We start from the raw sequence: 18,022 nt of genomic DNA on the forward strand, positions 1-18,022 counted from the left end.
TGTTTACTATTTTACACTTTTGTGATACTGTACATGACGTCCTCCACCCCGAAACGTTTCCGCCGTTCTTGGTTTTGGGGTGTGACAGATTGGTATCAAAACATTGTTTATAGTGAATATAGTATATCAACCCATAAAAGATATACTAACTATAAATACATGAGGATTAAAACACTCTGTCTAAGAGTTATACTTTTAAATAATAAAATATTTAAGTAAGTATACGTGCCTGTATTCATACTAAAATCAGTGTCACAATGAGAAGAACAAAAGTATTACGTTTGTTGAATATCACAAGTAAGCCTGGGGATATATGGTAAGTCTTGGGAATGGCATAGCCTGATCAACTATGCTGGTCCAAGGAGTGATTAGCATATGCCCAAGAATGGTTGTGATGTGGCAACAAGTCTAAAAACTTACCAACACAACCATAAAGAAATACCATAGGGGTATTTGGTTTTACTGTAATTATCTTAGTTAGTTCGCCTATTTAGCTATTTCTTATATCCCTTTTCTCGCGTAGATTAAAATGGTTGGATTTCACCACGGCGATCCGTACTTTCCAAACCAAGGCAATGCTGGTTGGCTAGAGGCAGAACCAGAAGATGATCACCCAATCCCTTTGGATGATCACCATGTTGAGGGTTTTCCGATAGTTCTGACTCGGAGCCAGAAGTCAACAACCTACCCCCAGCTGCTCAAAACCCAAACCTGAACCCCCGTCCCGCGTTTCAAGGACCCACACCCTTGTAGGCCACTAACTTGACTCGATGGAGTCAGGAACAAGGTCAGCCCATTCCCTACAATGGAGACCGAAGTTTCTACAACCTCACTGAAGGAGGTTCTGCTGACAGGGTCCTACCCATCATGGTTCGTAGAATTTCCAGAAACACGATACTGGGTCAAGCAACTATTGACCGGGTCGTGGAGATTGAAGCCAACTCTGGCGTTAACATTACCACATTCGCCAACTAGAGTCTGCTCATGAAAGGACTCTGGTCCGCAATGCAAATTTGCAGAGGGAACTTGCTGAAACTCAAGCTGAAGTTAGGGAACTTCGAGCTCAACAAGTGAGAGCTGACAGGCGTATGAGGGACATGGAACGTCTACTATCGGGATCGAGAACTCATGCTAGCAGTTCTCGTCGCCGATAGAGTCTCGTCAACTCATCTTTTGGATATAACCTAGTTTATGTAAAACTTTGGTCTAATTTGTTGTCTTTATAAATCTTAGACTTGTTAGGTCTTGATCTAGTCTTAATTCTGTCAAAATTTTCCATCTTGGTTGATGTAAGGCCTACTTCTAGGCCATTTTTCCCGAACTTGTTATATCTGTAATTCCGGTATTATTGACAGATATCTAATCTTATGGAAATTATTATCCAAATGCTGTCATCTTCATTTAGTCATTCTATTCATTATGTTGTTGGACTATGGGGAGTTAGTCCATGAGACACATTCATTAATCATTTATTCTTATCCATGTCGTCATCTTTTAAACGTATAGTTAAAGATGCCGCCACGCAGAAACCCCAGACGTAACCCAAACAACGAAGCACGGATACCACCACCTGAACCTCTTCAACCGCCTAACCCCTTCGATGCCAACATGTTTCAGGCAGCTTTCACAGCAGCAGTTGCAACTGCTGTGTCAGCAATCAACGCCCCTGTCCCTAGTGGATCGGGAACAGGTGCACCTCCCTCGAACCACGGCGAAAGCCATGGACACCCTCGGGAATGCACCTACAAGGACTTCACGAATGCCAAACCCCGCAGCTTCAATGGAACTGGGGGTGTTATGGTGTTGAGACAATGGATTGAGAAGATGGAATCTGTCTTTGAAATTTGCGGATGCCAAGAAGGCAACAAGGTCAAGTTCGCAGCTTGTACCTTCTCTGACAGGGCACTAACATGGTGGAACGGCCATGTTAAGTACCTGACTCTGGTGGTGGCGTATTCCATCAGCTGGGAAAAGTTGAAGGACATGCTGATGAAAGAATACTGTCCTCGAGGTGAAGTACAAAAACTCGAGCAAGAATTCTGGGGTCTACAAATGGTTGGATCCGACATCACGACCTACACTAATAGGTTCTGTGATCTGGCAAACTTATGCCCTGATATGGTTGCTCTCAAGAGCAAGAAAATAGAGAGGTATATCTGGGGACTGTCGCCCCAGATCCAGTCAAGTGTGTTAGCCTCCAGGCCTATCACTTTTGATAGTGCCAAGGAACTGGCACAATATTTCATAGATCACAGGAAACCTCAGAACCCAACAATCCCTACACCCGTACCACAAAAGTCCAACCCCGACCACAACAGGAAGGGGTGGAATAAGAGGAAAAGAGGGGCTTCGCAAGGATCCTCCAAGAAACAACAACTTGTGGTGATCAATGCTGCCACAGTAACTCCTGTTGTCCCTGCGAACCCCTTACCAGCAAAAACATATGCTGGAACCCTGCCGAAGTGCACCAAGTGCAACTTCCACCACCACGGACCTTGCAAGGAGATGCAGTGCTCTAACTGCAACAGGAAGGGACACACAGTCCGTTTCTGCAAGACTCCAACAGCTCAGGCCGCCTAGGTTCCTAACGTCGGTATGGGCCAAACTTGCTACGGTTGTGGCGAGGTGGTCCATTACAAGAGGAACTGCCCTAAAGCAGGGATGGCTGGAGGAGTAGGAAGAGTTATTGCCCTAGGCCACGAGGAAGCAGTAGCTGATCCTACAATAGTTACTGGTACGTTCCTCCTCGATAACTCATATGCTTGCATACTTTTTGATAGTAGAGCAGAGAAAAGTTTCGTAAGCCACAAATTTGCACACCTGCTTAAACAAAAACCATGTGCATTAGATAATTCATTCACGGTAGAAATGGCTAACGGAAAAACAGAGAGTACAAACTGCATATACGTAGGTTGTACCTTAACTTTAGATAGCCATACTTTCAAGATAGACCTCATGCCAGTCCAAATTAAATGTTTCGACGCTATCATCGGCATGGATTGGTTGAGTCTTCTTCGCGCGGACATCATGTGCTTTGAAAAAGCAGTTTGTCTTAACCTTCCTAACAACGAAACCTTAATTATCTACGATGACAAACCTAGTACGAGCCTTCGCATCATTTCGTGCATTCAAGCCCAGAAGTGCTTGCGAAAGGAATATCATGCATTCCTCGCACACGTCGTCGATACCAGTCAAGAACTGAAAGACATCCAGAACATCCCAGAAGTACGCGACTTTCCCGACATCTTCCCAGAAGAACTTCCCGGTTTACCACCGCAACGCCAAGTCGAGTTCAGAATCGACTTAGTGCCAGGAGCTACCCCAGTAGCCAAATCTCCGTATCGTCTGGCACCGGCCGAGATGCAGGAACGTTCCAGTCAACTTAACGAACTTCTCAAGAAGGGATTCATTCGACCAAGCTTCTCACCATGGGGGGCACCGGTCTTGTTCGTCAAGAAGAAAGATGGATCGTTTCGCATGTGCATCGACTATAGAGAACTTAACAAGCTTACCATTAAAAATCGTTATCCCTTGCCTCGCATTGACGATTTATTTGATCAACTTCAAGGAGCCAACTACTTCTCGAAGATAGATCTACGATCCGGATATCACCAACTACGAGTGTTAGAGGAGGATGTTCCCAAGACAGCCTTCCGAACTCGTTATGGACACTACGAGTTTGTAGTGATGCCGTTCGGATTAACTGACGCGCTCGCCGTATTCATGGATCTGATGAATAGGGTGTGTCGTCCTTACTTGGATCAGTTCGTCATCGTCTTCATCGATGACATACTCATCTACTCTCGAAGTAAGGAGGAGCATAGTCAACATCTCCGTAGAGTCTTAGAAACATTGCGAGCGGAGAAGCTTTATGCGAAGTTCTCCAAATGTGAATTTTGGATTCGACAAGTCGAATTTTTGGGCCATGTTGTTAGCGAAGACGGAATACACATGGACCCTTCCAAAATTAAGGTCATCGAGAACTGGTCAGCACCGAAGACACCTACAGAAATTCGTCAATTTCTAGGTCTTGCTGGCTACTATCGCAGGTTCATTCAGAACTTCTTCAGCATAGCGAAACCTCTTACAACCCTGACCCAGAAAGGCTTGGCCTTTGACTGGGAAGAGAAACAAGAAAGAGCGTTCCAAACGCTCAAACGAGCCTTGTGCACCGCACCAATACTGTCCCTCCCCGAAGGGATAGAAGACTTCGTGGTCTATTGCGACGCATCAAATCAAGGGCTCGGATGTGTTATGATGCAGCGAGGTAAAGTCATAGCCTATGCCTCGAGACAGCTAAAGACACATGAGGTTAACTACACCACCCACGATCTTGAGCTAGGAGCAGTTGTGTTTGCTCTGAAGATCTGGCGACATTACCTATATGGTACAAAAAGCACGATCTTTACAAACCATAAGAGTCTACAACACATTTTCGACCAAAAAGAGCTCAACATGAGACAATGACGGTGGGTCGAGCTACTCAGTGATTACGAGTGCGATATTCGTTATCATCCGGGTAAAGCCAATGTAGTAGCCGACGCCCTAAGTCGGAAAGAATATACTGGTCGTAGACTCAAATCTTTGACTCTAACTATCCATTCACACTTGTCCACGCAAATAAAGAAGGCTCAGCTCAACGCTTTGAAACCTGAAAACGTGGCTGGTGAATCCCTTAAAGGGATGGATAAGAACCTGGAAGTCAAGGGTGGCGGAGCCTTGTACCTCATGGATCGGATCTAGACACCGAAACACGGTGGCTTCAGAGACTTGGTCATGATCGAAGCTCACAACACTCGTTATTCCGTCCACCCGGGTTCAGATAAGATGTATCTGGATCTTAAAAAGTTATACTGGTGGCCTAACATGAAAGCAGATATTGCTACCTTTGTAAGTATGTGCCTTACTTGCACGAAGGTGAAGGTCGAATACCAGAAACCCTCCGGTCTTCTACAACAACCGGAGATACCAGAATGGAAGTGGGAGCGGATCACTATGGACTTCATAACCAAGTTGCCCAAGACGACGAGTGGACTTGATTCCATATGGGTCATCGTCGATAGACTGACCAAGTCTGCACACTTCCTACCGATCAAGGAAACAGACAAGATGGAGAAACTCACACGAACTTACATTAGGGAGATTGTAAGGCTGCACGGTGTTCCTTTATCTATCATCTCGGACAGAGATAGTAGATTCACTTCGAGGTTCTGGCAGTCATTACAAAGTTCCCTAGGAACTAGGCTGGACATGAGTACAGCCTACCACCCACAGACTGATGGGCAAAGTGAGAGAACTATCCAAACCTTAGAAGATATGTTGCGTGCTTGTGTGATTGACTTTGGAAAAGCTTGGGATACCCATTTACCCCTTGTCGAATTTTCCTACAACAACAGTTATCACACGAGCATAAAAGCAGCTCCATTTGAGGCCCTCTATGGCCGAAAGTGCAGATCCCCTCTGTGTTGGGCTGAAGTGGGTGATACCCAGTTAGCTAAGGGACGAGTTCCCGAAAGCACTCTCACGGGTCCGAAGATCATTCGGGAAACGACAGAGAAGATTGTTCAAATTCGTGAACGATTGAAAACCTCTAGAGACCGACAGAAAAGCTACGCTGACAAGCGGAGGAAACCATTGGAATTCCAGGTGGACGACCGAGTCCTACTGAAGGTCTCACCCTGGAAGGGCTTGATACGCTTTGGAAAGCATGGGAAGCTCAATCTAAGATACATAGGGCCTTTCGAGGTTCTTGCGAGAATCGGCCCTGTAGCTTACAAACTCAATCTACCGCACGAACTCAGTAACGTACATCCTACCTTCCACGTCTCGAACTTGAAAAAGTGTCTATCCGACGAGACTCTTGTTATTCCACTCGACGAGATCGAGATCAACGAGAGCCTCAACTTCGTGGAGGAACCAGTAGAGATCATGGACCGAGAGGTCAAGCAAACAAAGCAGAGTCGTATCCCGATAGTGAAGGTGCGCTGGAACGCAAAGCGTGGACCTGAATTCACTTGGGAACGAGAGGATCAGATGAAACTGAAATACCCTCACCTTTTCGCTTAGTTATTTGTAACTTCTTAATTGCTTACATTCTAATTTCGGGACAATATTCCTTCTAACGGAGGGATGATGTGACAACTCAAAATTTCCATTCTGTACAAACTATATCACTTCAATAGAAGTTATAGCAGTCACAGTTAATTTTCAGACTTTTTCGTGTAAGTTTGAGTAATTCAGGGTTTACACTTCAGGAAATATCAGGAGAGTGGGTGTACTAGGGTTTTGTGCAACATTGTTATTCCAACACTCTGTTATATGAGAAATCATTTCGGGAATAAAAATATTTTTTGCCAAAAATATCTCAGGACTATAAATAAAATTCTGAACCAAATTCATTCATTATTCGTATTTCCAACTAGAGAAAAGCCATTTTCTCTCTCACGGATCTTCGGGTTTTTATCTCAAATCGTGAGTACCCCTCTCTAGTAGTGTTATATAGCTTTAAATGTGTTCATAACATAGATTACATAGCTAAATCACTAGATTTAGGAGTTTACTCCCCAAGGTGTTCTTGGGCGGTAAACTCCCGAAAACAATGCCTAGCCTTTCCCCCGAGATATACTACTGCCTTGGACTTGTATAGGAGTGTATTAGGGACAAGAAAACATCAAAGAATCACCCAAGTTTAGGAGTTCACAGCCCAAGATGATCTTGGACCGTGAACTCCAAAATCATGCACAAAATTGTGCTTTTAAGGCACCTAAAGCCTTAGACAATTACTAGGAATTGTTCCCACTTAAATGAAGGACTAAAACACATCAAAATCACCCCTCCAAGTGAGTTCACGGCCCTAATAAGGTTCTTGGGCCGTGAACATCAAATAAAGGCACCAAAGTGTGCCTAAGGCCTTCATATGCTTGGAATAAAAGTCTAAGACCTATAACACATGTGTAAGGGACTTGAAAGCAACAAAAACACCATTCCAAGGGAGTTTACGGCCGTAAACTCCAAAGGAAATGGCCTTAGGGCCGTAAACTCCTCAAAGGAGTGTTTTTATGCCTTAAACCCTTCCAAGAATTAAACCACCAAGTTGGAATAATTCTAGGGATCATTTAGAACTTCAAAACACAAAATACCACCAAGCTTGGGAGTTTACGGCCGTAAACTCAAGAGTTTACAACCGTAAACTCCATGTGTGAGGATATATGGAGAGTAAACTCATGCATATACACTTATAATCTTATATATGTATTGTTGTTATAGTTTACATCTTTCATTTAGTTTCCCACACTCTTGAGTAGTAAGAGTGTATAAACCTACTTGAACAACCAATTACCTTTCAGTAAATTATCATAGGGATAATTTGAAGATATCAAACATTATTCCTATTACAAGGAATCACACAAGATTCAGTTCATTCATGAGTCCACACCAGTACATTACCTGATACGTGAGTACATTTGCATATGCTTACCTGATACATGAACATGTTTACATATACTTACCTGATACATGAACACACTTACATGAATACCATACATGAACATTGTTACATAGATATATTATCCTGTATTCACTTACCTGGATTCTTGTATCTCAACTTGTGAGGATGATTTATTAGTATTTTCTGTATAAATTATCTTTCCTATCCCGGTTCAATGGGATATCTCGGCGGGACTAACCATTCTGAATTCCATCTGATTAACACCAGTGGTAGATGACCATCTACGGAGGTCTAAGGTTATCACTTATATTAGGAAGATTTATTCGTACCTTCTGTGTAAATTTTCCTGCCTATCCCTGTTCGATGGGATGTCTAGACGGGACTAACCATTCCGGAACCCAGCTGTTAGCAACACTGGGTGATGAACATCTACGGATGTCTAAGGTTATCTATTATAATAGATAGATTGATATCGGAACTAACCATTCCTCCATCCTGCTGTTGCAACGGAGGATGAGATGAAAATCTTCGGATGATCATTAGGTTACCACTTATATTAGGAGTCGGCTACGGGACTAACCCTTCCTCCAACCTGCTGCTGCTACAGAGGACAATTGGACCATCTTCGGAGGTTCATTAGGTTATTCATATCGCTTATTGCGATGGCGTGTTAGTCCTGGTATCCAGGGATAACACTTACATGGTTATATTTTTCCTATTTACTTTATTTTGTTATATATTCACATAAATGATGAGTTAGACTAATTATTGTTAGTAGTAGTCAAAAAGAAGGAAAAACTATCATTTTACTTACAAAACATTCGGGTCTTGGTAGAAGACTACATTGTCATAACAAAACATTCGGGTCTTGGTAGAAGACTACATTGTCATAACAAAACATTCAGGTCTTGGTAGAAGACTACATTGTCATAACAAAACATTCGGGTCTTGGTAGAAGACTACATTGTCATAACAAAACATTCGGGTCTTGGTAGAAGACTACATTTCATACTAGTAGGAAATAAGGGATTTCTTAGGGTTTTCATACTTATATCAACTGTCTTACTTAAAGGTTTTACATGACATTCATAACAACTTTTCAAAGCAAGACAATGACACTTTAATACTTATGAATTCACCAGCTTTAAAGCTGATAATCTCTTTCAAAATAACTTGTATTCTTAGGTCATCAGTAGACATGTACGGTGGCCAGGTTTTGAGAAGATGGAGCAGACAAGTCTCGTCTTTTATTTTGATTATATATTTTTGGTGTCTTATTACAATGAAAGAACACACATGTATTAAAACTTTACTTATAATGCAATGGATGATGTTGTTGCTTGTTTACTATTTTACACTGTTGTGATACTGTACATGACGTCCTCCACCCCGGAACGTTTCCGCCGTTCTTGGTTTTGGGGCGAGTACATGTCTGGGCGAGTACATGTCATAACATATATGATCGATCCAACAGCGGAAACATATGGAATTCGACTCATTTCTGCTATTTCCACATCAGTACTCGGACTCTGAGTCTTACTCAGTTTGGTATTACTCTGGATAGGCAACTCTCATTTCTTGGAATTTTCCATGCTAAACTCTTTAGCACCTTATCCAAATATGTACTTTGACTAAGTCCAATCTGTCTTTTACTCATGTTTCTCAAAATCCTTATTCCTAGAATATAAGCAGCCTCTCCCAGATCCTTCATATCGATACACTTTCCAAGCCAAGATTTAACTTCTTGCAAAGTTGGAATGCCGTTTCCTATAAGAAGTATGTCATCGACATTCAAAACCAAAAAGGTCACTATACTCCCACGAGCTTTGACATATATACACGATTCATCCTCACTTCTAGAGAAGCCAAACTCTTTAACTTTCTCATCAGAGCATAGATTCCATCTGCGAGAAGCTTGTTTCAATCCATAGATTGATTTCTCAATCTTACACACTCTATTGGGGCACTTAGCATCCACAAAACCCTCTGGCTGACTCATGTAAACATTCTTAGCTAACTTCCCATTAAGGAAAGCGGTTTTGACATCTATTTACCAAATTTCATAGTTATGAAACGCAGCTATGGCTAACATTACCATAATATATTTAATCTTAGCTACTGGTGAGAAGGTCTTATCATCGTCAACCCTTGGGGTTTGAGTAAAGCCCTTCGCAACCAGTCGAGCCTTGAAAGTGTGTACCTTTCCATCCATGTCAATCTTCTTCTTGAAGATCCATTTGCACCCAACTGTCTTACGACTCAATACATTGTCAACCAAATTCCACACTTGGTTGTCATACATGGACTTGATCTCGCCGTCCATTGCCTCTTTCCACTTGGCAGACTCAAGGCCTACCATGGCTTCCTTGTAGTTAGAAGGCTCATCCAAATTTATCAGTGTACTATCACTGATAAACGTATCGCCATCTGTAGTAATATGAAAACCATAAAACTCTTGTGGCATTCTAACTCTGCTGGAACACCTAAGTGGTAATGACTCATCAATTGGTTCAACTGGAATTTCTTCCTCAGGTTGAGTGCTAGTGTTAGAGGCTCCTTCATCATTTGACTCTTGAATTTCTTCAATTGTGCACCCACTGTCCTTTTTACATATGAGATCTCTCTCGCGAAAGACTTCCCTTCATGCTACGAAGACCACGTTTTCACTAGGTCTGTAGAACAAGTATCCAAAGGACTTTTGTGGGTAGTCGATGAAAGTACATCGCTCACTTTGAGGTTCAAGCTTTTCGTGAGTCTCTCATCTAATGAATGTTTCACAACCCCAAACCTTGATATGTGCCAACGAGGGAACCTTCCATGTCCACATCTCATGAGGTGTTTTTGCAACCTTCTTTGTTGGGACAAGATTAAGAATATGGGCGGCAGTCTCTAAGGCATACCCTCAGAATGAGATTGGAAGTGAAGCTCAACTCATCATGGAACGAACCATGTCCAACAAGGTTCGATTACGTCTCTCATCCACACCATTAAGTTGTGGTGTCCTAGGAGGTGTTAGTTGTGAAATAATTTCACATTCCTTGAGGTAGTCGTGGAACTCGATACTAAGATACTCACCGCCTCTATCGGATCTACGCATCTTTATCTTCCTGCCCAATTGATTCTCGACTTCTTGTTTGAACTCTTTGAACTTTTCAAAGGTTTCTGACTTATGCTTGATTAAGTAGATTTAGCCATATCTGCTATAATCATCGGTAAAAGTCACATAGAATCGATTTGCATCCCTTGTGGTTGATCTGAAGGGCCCACACACTTCAGTGTGTATGAGATCCAACAATCCTTCACCTCTTTCACAAGAACCAGTTAAAGGTGATTTAGTCATCTTTCCAAGTAACGAAGACTCGCATGTATCATCCGACCCTAAGTCAAATGATTCCAACACTCCATCCTTTTGGAGTTGGGCAATGCGTTTCTTGTTAACATGTCCAAGACGACAATGTCACAAGCATGCTTTGTCTAAATCATTAGACGAATCAATCTGCAAAAACACTATTACCTAAATTGTGTACAACCATCACAGTTTCATACGCGCCATCACAAGGTAATGTTTCAAAATAAAATACACCATTTTTGTAAGCATAAATAGAACCATTTTCATTATTAAAATATCTACAACCTTATCTATATAAACCATGAAATGAAATGATATTTCTCGTCGTTTCTGATGAATAGAAACAATTGTTCCGATCCAAATATAACTCACTACTAAGCACTAAAGAATAAACACCAATCTTGGTAACAGGTGAAGATCTCGTATTGCCGATAATCAGGTTCATCTTCCCATGCTACACATCCTTACTTCTTCTTAGCCCCTGTAAGTAAGAACATATGTGAAAACCACCTCTTGTATCAAGGACCCAAGAATGAGAATGTGATGAGTTTTTGGATAAGATAGTGTAAATACTTATCGAGGCTGGCTTCACCATGCCATCCTTTATATCCTGAACGTATTTGGGGTAGCTTCGTTTCCAATGCCCCTTGTCATGGCAGTAAAAGCAAGTAGTCTCCTTTGGATCAGAGGCAGGAGGAGCATCAGAATTGGCTTTTCCTTTGGGTCCATTACTTGAGGACCCTGCTTGGGACTTTACCTTCCAATTTTGTTTTGAGGGAGCTTTCCTCTTCTTCCTCTTTCCTTGCCCAATAGCCAAGATGGGAGCAGCAGTAGGAGTGGAGGCAACACTCTTTCCCTTTATTCCACTTTCAGCAGTTCTCAACAAGTTTTGAAGTTGAGCCAATGTGGTCTCTTGGTTGTTCTGATGATAAGTCATGATGAACTGATCATAACAACTAGGCAATGAGTGCAAGACTATGTCAATAACAAATTCCTCATCGAAGTTCACATTGAGCTTCAACAAACGATCCACATATCGTTGCATATGTTGCAAGTGGCCCGTGACAGACTCTTCGTCCTTCATCTTGCTGTTAATGAGAGACTTTACTACTTCATACTTTTCTTGACGAGCTCGTTGATGGTACTTTTCCATCAAGTCCTTGTTCGTCTCGTATGGTTAGTAATCCTCATAGAACCTTTGGAGCCTAGGAATCATAGTAGCCACCATGATGCACAACACTTTGTTAACATCATTGCAGTGCGTCCTATACTCAGCTAGTTGTTCAGGAGTAGCTTTTATTTCATCAATCTTGACTAGCTCTTTTTCGAGCACATACTCTTTGTCCTTGAAGCGTAGGGCCATCTTGATGTTTCGCATCCAATCATTATAATTGGTGCCATCAAAAGTGACTTTCGAGCAGATGCCCAAGAGCAAGAAGTTGTTGGAGGAGTTGTTGTTGTTGGAGTAACCAAAAGCATTGTTGGAAGTCGACATCTGGAAAGAAGAAGGACAAGTTTTGATTAGATAAGAACAATCCTTAATATAACACTCAAATGAAATATTAAAGCTAGGATCCAACTAAATAATTCACAATTCAGAAAAAGGATGCGGTAATCCAATTGAAAATTATTTAAAGGTAGGTAAATGACGATTTACCAATTTCACCACGAAAAACGAAATTTGGACGAATTAGGTTTTTAAATGAAATTCCTAGATCTTTTGAGATTCAATGAACTATTCAATGACATGTTTAATCTCGATTATTCCCTTTCCACTTGTGACTGGGATACGGAGGATCACAAACAAGGTGTGAATAACCATGCAAATTAGTTTGGTACTCTCGATGTCATTATCACCTAATTAATGTGTCGGTTAGCCACACGCTCCATTAATCAATGATAATTTACGAGACACCCATTTCCACCCTTTATTAGTCCATATTAGTGTGCCGGTTAACCACACACGCTCCACTAACGACTTATACAAAGTGCAATGTGCAATTTCATGGATTAATATCAAATTCATATTTTTCCTGAAGTAACTAAGATTGGGAATTTATTGAAAACATTTAGTTACTTTATTTATTTCATTATATTTATTAATGAGAATTAAGTGTCCTATCAAACCCGTTCGGTTAACGACCCTCCACCAATCAAGGAAGCGGTGGGTGAGAGTGAACACCCATTCAACTACCATTTTATAGGTAGTTTCCTTATACCTCCCTTATAGATTGGTTTCGTGAATGAGGCGTACTAACGGTTCGACTGACTTGTCTTATACATATAGTATATATTAAACTTTTAATTTTACATATAGTATAAGGTGTGTTTTAAACATTTCAAAATACTCAAGTTTTTAAATCTTTAAATTTCGAAAATTAAAAACAATTTTAATTTAAATTTAAATTTCAAAACTTTGATTTAATAATTATCTATTAATTAAACCTTTAAGTAATTTATTAAATCATTTGAGGATTATCCATTAAATTAATCAAAATAATTGAACCTAATCCTTATCTACTAAATTCCGAAAATGTGGGAGGGATAATTATAAAATCCTATAATTATCTAGTTAACCAATTAAGAAGATAATTACCAAAAAAATAAGAATCCTACCCATAACCCTAATTTTTGAAATTTTCATGTCTAGGGGAGGAAGGCAAGGTTTTCAATCCTTGCCTTATTTTCGAAAAACCCTAGGGTTAGGAAACCCTAATTTTCGAATTTTGTAGGCCACAGGAAAGGGTCAAAACCCTAATCTTAATTTTTGAAAACTAGGGTTAGGAAACCCTAATTTGAGAAAATCATAAGGCCTAAGGGTTTAATTGCCATAAACCCTAATTGTCAAGTTCAACCAATTGTATCATATTCAATTGAAAACAAAACCAAAGTTTCTAATACCACTGATGGGTTTTGAGCATAACAAACAATCCATATGTGTGCATGCAACCCTAAATTGTTTGGATCTATGTTTTCTCTATTGAACATACAAGTATTGAACACAAAACAAGAAACCCTAAGAGGCATCTATAATTTTCGAAATTAAAAAAACTAGGTTTAGAATACATACCTCAATTGTTATATTGTAATAACAATGAATTCATTGAAGATCTTGGACTTGAGAGCAAGTGTCACAAGTGTAACACCTCTAATGGCTCACAAACACACTAAGCAAGATGATGATATGAGAGGGGATGAAGAAGCTTCAAGAATTTGGCTCTTCTTAGTGTTAGGAGTGCATGGCCGAAATCAAGAGGGGTTATAGCTCCTTATATAGTTGATGTAGCTTAGAGCCAAAACTAGGGTTTTAAGGATGAAACCCTAATTCTTTAGCTTAAGCCCTAAGCAACCCAAGGACTCCCATCCCTTAGGCCTTGGATGAAAATTCTAGGGCTTCCCTAGAAGTTTTCATGCAACCCTTCTAGGGTCGTCCAAGAGCCCAAATCCACAACTATTAATAAATTGTTGTATAGCCCCTGCATTTTTAATTAATTCCTTTAATCCCAAAATTAATTCCAAAATAATTTTTGATTAAATATTAATTAAATAACATGATATCTAATTAATATATTATTTTCATAATACATTAATAAATCATCTATATTAATTTATTATTCTAAATAATAAATTCTTCCTCTTTCTCAACAGGTCATTTTGTTTAGTTGCTAGTATGAAGGCAACCCAAAAGGACTATGATACGATCAATTCAAGTACATACAAATTATAGGTATGGGCTTAGACACTTAATCCAATAGTTTTAACATGATTATTGGATGTTTTGAAATGAATTAAAAATGATTTTTTTTTTGTCTGGAATTTTTTTCGGATGTTACATCCACCCTTCTGACAACATTTGTTTATCTATTTTAAAACAAGGTGCAAAAAAGAAATAAAATGGTATACGTCATTGGAGCAGGAAGATTATGCCTAGGTTTGAACTTGTGACATCTCTTATGGATTCTCACCCCCTTATTCATAGGACACCTATAGCTTTGCGAGGACAACACTAGTAAATCCTATATAAACAACAATACCTAAGTACCAATGAAATGAATGAGGTAAGGAGGAAATATGTAGACAATTGAACCTTCACCAAAGGGTAGGGAGATTGCTTTCATTGATGACCTTTGACATAAGTAATGTCAGCCCACAATGGATGACCCGTGGTGTAAGAAATGTCAGCCCAAAGAGTGAAAAGAGAAACCAAAACGTAGACAAATCTTATACTACTCCACTACCCTGACTTTAAGCCTTAACACCCTCGTTTATGAGCTCATACAACTTCTTCAAGTCTAACCTCATACTCTTTTCTCACTTCCTTCTTGGATGTCCTGTCGTGCTCACAACACCAGCCTTGACTGTCTCCACCCTCATAACAATATTTGTTTATCTATTTAAAAACAAGGTGCAAAAAAGAAATAAAAAAGATATATGCCACTAGAGCAAGAAGGTTATGCCTAGGTTTGAACTTGTGACCTCTCTTATGGATTCTCACATCCTTATTCATAGGACACCTATGGATATACGGGGATAACACTAGTAAATCCTATATAAACAACAATACCTAAGTACCAATGAAATGAATGAGGTAAGGGCGGGGAGATTGCTTTCATTGATGACCTCCGACATAAGTAATGTTAGCCCACAATGGATGACCTTTGGTGTACGAAATGTCAAACCAAACAGTGAAAAAGGAAACTGGAACCTAGACAAATCTTACACTGCTCCACTATGATGACTCTAGGCTTCAACACCCTCGTTTTTGAGCTCATACAACTCCTTCAAGTCTAACCTTACAGTCTTTTTCCATTTCCTTCTCGATGTCTTCTCGTGCTCACACCATCTTCCTTGACTATCTCCACCCTCCTAGCAACATCCGTTAGTTGCCTCCTTCGTACATGCCTTGCCTAAACCACCACAATCTTCCTTCCGTCAATTTTCGATGATCAACGTCACTCCCAACAAATTTTTTTTGATTACCATGTTCGGTATCACATTGTCCCTAGAGCAAGAAAGGTGATGCCCATGCTTGAACTTGAGACCTCTCTTATGGATGGATTCTCTCCTTGGACACCCATGTGGGTATAAAATTAATGAATATTCTAAAGATAACTATGTCTGATGTTTGTCTATCAAAATACCTATTGAATTAAATGAAGTTTTTTCTATCACAATACATCAAAATTAGGAACTTTTGTTATAGTGGTAGAAGTTATACATATATAGTAACATATTAAACAGGAAAGGATGGTGTTTACAAAATATTGATCAATCATAATTCGTTTTTGGTGTTTATAGACGATGTTTAACCATAATTAGAACAAACATAATATGTATATCCATTTACAAAAATGTGATGCACACATACATATATGTAGTATGTGTGTATGTGTAAATGTGTAAATTTGTTTGGGAATCCAATTTTAGGATTGATCGAGTTGTAAATGATACATATTTGTGCATGATCATCTTGCATTTTAAGTAAATATTTAAGATCAAATATGTAAGGTAAGACATTTGGGGATACACGTTGAGAACTATTTGACTACTTATTCGTTTTTATCATTATTTGTAAAGGGTTATGCTTTTATCTAAGATCTAATGTTACATATGCTTCAGTAAAGTTACTTGGTTCATTATTAGTTGTATTTTAATAAATAATCTTGTAGACTTTAAACAGATAATGTTGTTAACGGTTAATAAATAATTATTCAATTCAAAACTTAAAGCAGCAAAAATCCAAGCTTAGGAAATGATAATTAACAAAATGGAAGGAATTGTATTTCTTCAAGAATGATCCATTCCATCAAATAAAGCAATCATCTTTTTTTTTCTTTTCAATGAAATGGACCATTCTATCCTAACAAACACTACCCTAGTTCCTCCATTTTTTCGCAATCAATGGTCTAGAATTGAAGAATTGATACCAATATGATATGACCATACTAAATATTATTCAAGAAAATTTGTTGAATACTTTAATTGTCATATATATTTAATTTATGTAAAGTATACCATAATAATGTTGCTAGAATCGGAAGAGGGTTTTAGAAGGAGGTTGTAATCTATATTTTAGTTTTAGATGAATTAGAGTTTAGTTCAACCAAAAAGTCAAACAAGGAGTTTGAAGAAGAAGCCTTAGTTTTAGAAAAACAATTTGATATAACATCATCCACTAAAGAATTTAAATAGTCCTATGCCGCCCTAGAAACAAGACTAATCGTAAAAAATAACATCCCAGAACCCTAGAACCCTATAGACAAAATTGTAAGAATGGTCTTTGTGGTTAGATAGAAATTGTCGCTTTAAGCCAAAAAGTTTTCAACCAGCACTTAAGGTCTAAAGGTTTTCATTTTCTTGTCACTTTGGTTCATTTTGGTTTGAATTTTCCTAAAATGATGAATTTACCCTCCGTATTTTCATTTTTTTATTTGATATAATATTCTTGTAATTAAAAAAAAAAAAAAGGAAATTACCCCCATCCAATTCTCTCCCTTAATAACTCCATCTCTCTCTCTCTCTCTCCGTTGCGGACCACACCCAGTAAGCCCACCACCGCCAATCGGACCACCAAACCCACCGTCGATGTCTGAATCCTAGAATTTTTCGACGTCGACTTCGCCGTAGAAAAAGAAATGAGAGTTGAACTGTTTGTCTATTTCCTTCTCTTATGTCGTTGCCTTCGTCTATTCGTCATCGGCGACACTGTAAGGTTTCCAGTGGGGTTAGTTTTCAGAACGTCTATCTCCGACTTTGATGACGCAAGGGTTTGAGCGGCGTCGTCTGGGTTGCTTAGATCTATAAGTCGGTAATCGATGCGTCGTTGCTAGAGTTTGCAGAGGCGACAACGGAATGACTTTGTCTCTCTTCGTTCTTACTTCACCACGAACAGATCGTCGGACCTCCGTTCTCGTCTAGTCGTTGGACTTCCCTTTCACATATCAAATGCATCAAAACTCCTGTGGGTTTCACCACGAAGGGCAGCAACGATATGAGGCAGAAGATTGATTAGGGTTTTATAGGCGACGACGGTGATATGAGGCAGGAGATAAATCTACGTTTGTGAAGGTTTGAAGTGAGAACGAACGGAGTAGAGTTTGTAGCTCCGATCTCTAATATACGTTTATGTCTCTCTTCGTCTCCCACTTGTCTCTTCATCTCCCTCATCCGGCTTCAGGTGGTGGTGGTCGTGCTATCGGCGGCGGCGGCGGTGATGCCCTTCATAT

The sequence above is a fragment of the Lactuca serriola genome, chromosome 8 (genome assembly GCF_051521515.1).
Source record: "Lactuca serriola cultivar US96UC23 chromosome 8, Lser_US96UC23_V15, whole genome shotgun sequence".
Classification (NCBI taxonomy): Eukaryota; Viridiplantae; Streptophyta; class Magnoliopsida; order Asterales; family Asteraceae; genus Lactuca; species Lactuca serriola.